Consider the following 8,962-nt stretch of genomic DNA (forward strand, 5'->3'; position numbering starts at 1 on the left):
CCGCAAATTCGACCCTAAACACGTAATTTTACTAGCGAAATAGATACCCTTTTTTCATTATTTTTGTGTTTTTGACACCCTTTTCACGTTACGTACGTAACGTGCCCTATCGTGAAAAGGACATCCTTTTTACGTGTTTTTTTGGTCGCGCATGGTATCCACTCGTCAATGTAAGTCGGGCATGCATGCCAAACTGGTCCAAGGTCAGGCGCAGATCCAGGAAGGGGCCGAGTCGGCCCCCTATTTTTTGACAACCTGCAGAAAAAAGTGTACACTATATCTTAATCATGTTTATAATAGAAACTACGAAAATCAGAAAGAAAAGTAAGAGAGAGGTATTATACCAATGATGTGTAATTTACAGCCTCGTAGCGGCCGGCCCGACTCCGAAAGAAAACAAGAAAAGGTGAAGGGAACAATTTGAAAATACACTTTATTTAAAAATTTGCGCTCGCGCTCGCATTACCTGTGTAATAAATCCCATTCAAGAGGATTAAATGACACTTTATATATCCAGTTCTGAAATCAATCTGCACACAATATTTTAGCTTGCACATCGAGCTTTCATTAATGCCCGCTCGCATTGTTTGATTTGTGAGATATCTATCATCTTTAGAAATTATTTCCAAAATTTGACAAAATGCTCCTTTATCATGTCAGTATATCAAAAAATTAAGCTCGTGCTTTACGCTCGCATTTATTGTTTGAGACACACAGCTTGTTCTTTATAAACTCGCTTAGACTGTCCAGTTTTGAGCTCGCGCTTCGCACTCTCATTATTTAATTGGTGATACTTGTATCATCTTCATTAATCACTAACAACAGTCCTAATTGGGTCCCTTTTCACGTTACTTTAATAAAATTTTGGCTCGCGCTTCGCGCTCGCATTGTTTAGTTGGATACTTATGTTTGTTCATGATTATAAAAACTGCTCAGAATCTTCAGTTCTATAATAAGGAAATAAAATATCAGAGAAATCATTATATATTAAGACCACATGAGATACCTTATCTTGTTTATAACAATAAAAACTAACATATACTGCAAACTTCAGTCTTTAGTTAGGACTACCCCCTGAAACCCCCCCCCCCAAAAAAAATCAGATTATAGCGGCCAAGCGAGAAAAATGTTGATGAAAATATTTTACGCCCCGCCCCTATATTGGCGAAAGCTGGATCCGCCCCTGAAGGTCTTCAGTACTATAATACTGGAAATCCCGGACAAAATCCACACATCAGGTGCAGTGTCAATGGGAGTTGTCGGCATTGTCAGCTCTGCCAATTTCAGTAAAATCTTTGATTTTGATCGGCTGAGAAGCGCCGATTGTTACCAAGGCAACTGAAATGGCTATCCAGTGCCGACAACTTTCAGGAGATGGTGCCTGCCTGGATACATAAATACTTTATTAAGAGACAGCTCTCCAGGCAAACTCCTGAGAGAGACATTATCTTTCATGGTAATGTTTTGTCAGAGTGACATCAGCGCTGCATGGGATGTCAACTGGATGATAAAATGAGCGCTGATCTGCAATCACAGTCGTGTTCATGCATAATTAGCCCCCCGCGGGGGGGGGGGGGCACTTTCAATGACGAATGGATACCATGGTCTTGAAAAGCACCCTAAACACGTATTTTATATATTCTGAAAATGCACCCCTTAACAAGTATTAGCGTGTGAAACCAAAACACATAACAAGTATTGGAAACAAAACGATACTCTTGCCAAGTATTCCCTGAAACGAACCCCTAAACAAGAACAGGAATATTTTATTGTTATGCCACGTGCGGGTCCTTCGGTCGTCGGTTTTACCCACCTTTATACACATCATTTGGTTTAGTACGACGCCACCTTCTACACCTCGCGCAAATTAGACTATAAACACGTAGTGTTGGGGCAAAAAGGACACCCATTATAAAACATTTTAATTTTGTTTTATCATCCCCGCAAATTTGATCCTAAACACGTAACTTTCCTAGCGAAATAGATACCCTTTTTCATTATTTTTGTGTTTTTGACACCCTTGTCACGTTACGTGCCCTAACGTGAAAAAGACATCCTATTTACGTGTTTTTTTGGTCGCGCATGGTATCCACTCGTCAATGTAAGTGCCCCCCCCCCCCGGGAATTAGCCCAGATCTAAGCTCCTGCTATTGTATACCCCCTCCCTAAATGTCTCATTGCAAAATATGAAACACGTTTTTTTTCTCTACAAAGTAAACCATGTGTGCAGTTTAGTCTGCAGGCACAGACCCTCATTGGAACTTTGATCAACAAGTGTGCCTCCACGCAAAGACTAGCACATACAAGAGCCTTCAGTACACAAGGCATGAGTAGGCTACACATTCAAACCGTTATTTCGAGTGAAGGGTTTGCCCAGCAGACTATATGCAGTTTAAGCATGTTAAGTGAATCACTGGCTATTTTTGTATTACCTTTTTATTCAGTTGATCCTCAAAAAATCTTTGAGACTTTTTTAGAGCTACTAATACCCCCCCCCCCCTCAAAAAAATGAAAGTTAGGTCTTGTTTTTGACATAGCCCAGTGATACAAGTATAAAATATGAATAAGGATGTCCTATTCAGAGTATGAATGATAATACATTTAAAGGAGAAAAAAAACACTAAAAGAGACAAAATACTGGAATATCATATTTGTTTTAATGATTTGTGCCAAATAAACATATTTGGTATGTACTATACAAACTCAATCTACAAACATAATATCACCATGACCATATACATTATATAAAAAACTTTAATATTGATTTATATAGCTGTACAATCGGATACATTATCAAGGCACAATGTTCATTTACAGATGACACTGGACGTACAAGTCGAGTTAACAATCAACATGTAGTAAACTTGTTAAAATGCCAAATCTAAATAGCTGCCAAAAGCTGCTTTTAAATATTGGTCACATTTTTTCCGGCTGATTGATAGCTATTATGTGGTGCCGTGTCACTATCAGAAGAATCTTTGTAAATTTAGAGGTATCCAGGGAAATGATGATTATGGAATCATACATGTACATTGTAGGTACTGGTAAAATCAAGTTACATTTATGTACATTTCCTTTCCTTGTCATATGATATATTCTTGTCTACCTTTCGTTATGGGCAATTTTTTTAATGCACAAAATGGAGGTGACACGACATATGCTCCTGCGACATTTACTTGGGTCTTGATATCTCAGAGGGCATAGTGTAAGAGTTATGATTGTGTAGAGTTTTTGGTTCAGAATAATGTAGAGATAAGGATTAGGGTTTATTTATTTTTTGAGGTTAGGTTTTATATTTGGCTTAACATGCGGATTTTCCATCGGAGCAATTGTTGCCTGAGCAAATGTCATGAAATCAAAACAAAGTCATACAAAGTTTTACTTGTGAGGAAATAGGACGGAAACAGACACCCCCTTATTAAATAAAGGATTTTAAATCACTTTTGATCACACAGGGTATTAAGAATATGAACACTTGGTAAAAAACAAAAAAAATTGATGAAATTTGTATATATCACAACACTTCGTAATGACAAAACGTAGTGTTTGGTTGAAAAAATCTAGATCATCAACATCCTCTGCCAAATTAAGGATCTTGACGTAGATAAAGGAGAGGAACATCTGTCGCTAGCTGACACGCCCATACAGCCTTGTAATAACAAGCACATACATGTAATATTATCAAAGATCTTGTTTACGACAAGGGGACATTGGAAAACATCCTTCTTATCCCACACAACACTAATTACATAGCAGAGTACAGGAAACTGGAAAGAAAAAAAAACAAACAGCATTTCTGATTTTCTGCGATGCACTTTTGATGCCTCCCAATCTCAAACACAATTATAATGGAGATACAAACAGATTATCTCTATGATTATACTTATGAAAAAATCTTGTTCATGACAAGGTGGGTTATGAATTATGAGGAATATTAGAGCTATATCTCCCTTACCCCCACACACTAATTATATTAATAGCGAAATTCTGATTTCCTGTCATAAATTTTCCACACCTTTTAATTGTTTCATGTGTTGCCAAATAATACTATGAGAGGAAAGAAAACAAAATAAATCAACCAACCCAGAAAAAAAAACTTAATACATATAAATGAGCAATGTGCATACACCTTCAAGTTTTTCAGTTGCAAATTGTAACATGCTTTCCTTACTTTCAAGCAGGACTTTCAGTTTACACCAAAATAAATGCTAATACTGGTACAATATATACAAAGATAAAACATACACAAAAAATTGCTTCATATACAAAGGGAAATGGGTGGAGCCGTAATTTGAAGAAAAGCGAAAGAAAAAGGAAGTGACATCACAAGACATCAAAATGCGATCACCAAGCACGTCAGACATATATTTCACTCATGAATCACATTCTGTACAAGAAATTGAGCCTATATAATATGTGACTGAAAATGACAAACAAAAAACAAACACGAGAGTTATTGAGCAAGTGAGTGGTTACAGGGGACCATACGTATGTTTGCTTTGACATTTAGCACTCATTAGAAATTTGTGGTATGCGATTGCAGAAGATATTGTCACTTACATCTAGAGTTTTATTCTTGAAAAGCTTCAAGCAGTACATATGTACATGAAGCAAAGAACATGGATCGAGAATCGAACAAAAAGTATACTTCCTAATTGACAACCTGAGACATCAAGTGTTTTACAGGGTGGTCATAAGGTAAAAAAAAAAAAAATGCAAACTTGTGACTGTTTTATGAAAGAGCCCCTTAAGCAGCAGGTGATATCAAGTTTGGTGTTGACATGGTCTTGGTGTTAGACACATTTTTGTAATCAGCAACATCACCATAGTTCCAAACTTAATAATGAAGAAGGTCTGGGCACTCCAAGTAAGAATCTCACTAGAAGTGCCTAGACCTTTGTTAGTTTGGTTACACTTCGTAATTCTGAAGGGTCGTAATTCCGAAGGTTCTTTATTCTGAAGGTTCTTAATTCCGAAGCACGTAAATTGCCTATACCTCGATGTTCGTTAATCCGAAAACGAAAAAGGGTTTGTTAATCCGAACATTTGTGGCATAATTCCGAAGGTTCGTTTATCCGAAAAGGAAATGAGAGTCGTAATTCCGAAGGTTCTTTAGTCCGAAAACGAAATGAGGTTCGTAATTCCGAAGGTTCATTAATCCCAGAACGAATGGAACAACGAACCTTATTTCCCTTTCGGATTAACGAACCTTCGGAATAACGAAGCGTCGGAATTACGAATGTATACAGTTAGTTTTAAGTCTGTACATGTAGGTGGTGAGCAATCAATATTGTGATCCTGTTTTTTTTTGTCAACTCAGATTAAGCATTGGAGCTAAATTGTGCTTCAAGTTCAAACACTGTTCAGCACTAACACCAAACTTAATAATCCAGTGATCAAGCATTGGAGCTGGGTAAGGCAATCTCAATTGAGCTTCAAAGCCAAACACCATATATCAGCGCTAACACCAAACTTGAAATCACACAATGTGTAAAGGCATGGTCACACCGCCCGAGCGTTGTTGGAGCGGTCATGGAGCGGTAGGGAAAGAGGGTTGAATTTCGCTCACAAAATTGGGGAAAAAATTGGAAAAAAAAAAAAAAAAAATCGAAAATGGTGAACGGTAGCGAGCGGTGATGATTTTTTTTTTCTCTCCGCTCCACGACCGCTCCAACAACGCTCGGGCGTTGTGACCATGCCTTAAAAAACCTAGTGAGTCTAGGAGACAGGAAATGGGAGAAAAGACACAGATTGACAAATTACAAAGCAAATGTGTCTGAATTGAATGAACCTTTTTAGCTACTCCTGCAAAGGAGGAGAGTAGAAAGAAGTATTGCCCTCTCCCACAATCAAATTCAAAGACGTAATTCACTGGATTTGGTTGACACACCTTCTGAATATTTACATTGTCGGCCTACACCCACATGCAACCAAACATTATACAGAGGTTTACAACTAAATCAAGATGACAAACTAGAATGTTTTCCAATTACAAGTTTTGGATAAAGTGAAATATTATGATTCATTGTCAGTTTAGTAGTTTACACAATATACACAACTGTGTAATGTACATAATTGCAGATGTACATGTATGTACACTAAAGCAAAGTGCAGTGGCAATATCAAGATATCGGTACTTTGAAATGTGCAGCCAGTGTCATCTTAGAGGCTGTTCTCACTACGTCCCTAATACCAGTTTACTGGAAACTATTTTAACGCGTAGTGAGAACGGTCAAAGTGGTCTTGGAAGCGATCTTCCAAACCAGTTTGGAAAACCACCTCGCAATGTAGTTTTCAAGATCGCTTTGCCTCGTTAAACTGGTTTTAGCGTAAGTGACACAACCGTTCTTCGGGAAGCGATCTTCGCACAATTTGAGCGCGCTACTCCACACGACAGGTGTAGAAAGCCTATGCTGCGGTTTCGAATTTCGCACGAACGTGCCACCCCACTGAGAGCGTTTCCATAGCAACAAGAGCGTTTTACGTGAAGTGATTTTGAAAACCACTTTCGTGTGATCAAGTGGAAACGCTAGCAAAACGATCTTCCAAACTGGTTTCCTAAATCGGTTTCCGGTAAACTAGTTTTCGAAAGCGTAATGAGAATGGCCTCAAACAATCAACTTCAAATTATGCAGCATCAAGCATCAGACATGAGTACAAACAAGGAAAAACATCAGCTCAGCTGGCCTTGGTAGTTATTACAAATGAGACAAATTACAAGAAAAACAGATTACAGCCAAGGGAATCAGACAATTGGCCACTTACAGGGATAATTCAAAATACTGTACACTTGGGAGTCTTGTTTCATCAACATTGTTGTCCAAAAAGTTGTCAGATCTGATAACTTTCCTTGATTTTGATTGGCTGAGAAGCACTGTTACCATGGTAATTGTCAGAAGTGGACAAAACATCAAACAAGTCCACCAAGAAGTCTGCTATACAGTTTTACTCAGTTTATGTACTTTTATACCATATATACAGTGCGTCCCAGAATAAACGAAACCGAGATTTAGCGATCATTTATCATAACTTAATCATAAATAGAATAGACAAATGACCTACCAATTTAAAGCTTAGAATCTCCTCTTTCATCTGATATTACTTAGGTTATTTCTTATTCACGCATGAGTGAGCAAAAACAATTTGAAGAAAGGATACCAAAAACTCATTTGGAGGGGGGTATCTGGGTTTCAAAAGGAAAACCACATTTTTGAAAAGTTCAATATCTACTCTTTAATTTGGTACCTCAATTACAGAAAATGGTCAAGAAATAAAAAAGTTCTGGTCATTTAAAATAAGGCTTGTATTTCCATAATTTCATGAGATAAATGTGTTTTCACCGGTTTCCCACAGAAGCTTTCGCATGGTGAACAATAGATTTAATGCATGGCTGATCGTCAACAAAACGGAGTGTCGAGTGAGTTTGAAAGCCAGCCTGGAGAACCTCTTCATTTTATGAAAATATTGAAATTCAAGCCTTATTTCAAATGACCAGAACTTTGTTATTTCTTGACCATTTTCTGTAATTTAGGTATCAAATTAAAGAGGAGATATTGAACTTTTCAAAAATGTGGTTTTCTTTTTGAAACCCAGATACCCCCCGCCAAATGAGTTTTTGATATCCTTTCTTCAAATTGTCTTTGCTCACTCATGCGTGAATAAGAAATAATCTAAGTAATATTAGATGAAAGATGAGATTCTAAGCTTTAAATTGGTAGGTCATTTGTCTATTTTATTTATGATTAAGTAATGTTAAATGATCGCTAAATCTCGGTTTCGTTTTTTCTGGGACGCACTGTATATAATAGCAACTGAAATATTCATAAAAACTGAAATATCAGTAGTTATTTTTTTTCTAAATTCATACTGAAATGCTCACATGTACAATGCAAAACCTAAAAATCAGTTTAATTGATTTGTGAAATACATGGAGTGCAGGAAAAGGCAAAAGAACCAATACTTGCCTAAAGTAATACAGAGATGATTAAAGGACAAGTCCAGCCAAACAGAAAGTTGATTCAAATATTAAAGTAAAACATTTTACATACAAGTACACATGCATGGTAAAGCAATCAAGACCCAGATCCTGATAAAAAAAAAGTCGTCAACAAAGGGATAAACAAAGTCATTAAAATGCTGCAGCTTCAATTATGACGTACATGAGGATAAATGCAGGGTAAATGATAATGGAATGGAAACATGGGGCACTTTCTAGATTCCAGATGACGTGCAGTACAGAATAACAAAAGGCATAATAAATCCTATTCAATCAATTTTCTATTTTTGAAGTACTTTGTTATCAACTGTGTATAACAAGGACCTTGGGATCTTGTTATCAGCAGTTCATTAGAGCAGAAATCTCTTATAATTCAGTAGGTAGGCTACAACAATCTAGAGAAAGTAGGCCTCCATGTACTTTGTATACAAGTTGAGTTGGAATCTCAATCTCTTAATACTGCATTGAATCTACTGTATTTCAATAATCATTTCTAAAAGTAAGTTTTAATATTCTTTTTACAAGTATCAGAACTTTATATACTGAACATCTAGAAATCATTAAACTAAAAAAAAAGGACCAAGTTGCCACATTCAGCATGGCAACCATTCTTGAATTGACCCCCCCCCCAAAAAAAAAGACACAAAGTCACCATATCTCTACATAAAGTTTGTCCATTTGAACATCATTTCCTCTGACCAGATTTTCCTGAGTATTTTCTAGAACTTAATACAAGACATGCATAAAAATTAAAAAATGATATCAAAATGAGTGGGTTGACTTTGAGACAGAGAGAGGAAGCAGCATGACATGATAAACTTGGAATTAATTTCAACATATTGCATTTTCAGAAAACTTATAAAAAAAAAGTTTCTTGTACAGTACACGAAAGTCTAGGAACTAAAAGATTCTTTCTCTTTTATAATAATTAGAACATGCTAGGTAGCAATTTAGTGCACAAGACAA

This window comes from Lytechinus variegatus, chromosome 14 (genome assembly GCF_018143015.1).
Source record: "Lytechinus variegatus isolate NC3 chromosome 14, Lvar_3.0, whole genome shotgun sequence".
NCBI classification, from domain to species: Eukaryota; Metazoa; Echinodermata; class Echinoidea; order Temnopleuroida; family Toxopneustidae; genus Lytechinus; species Lytechinus variegatus.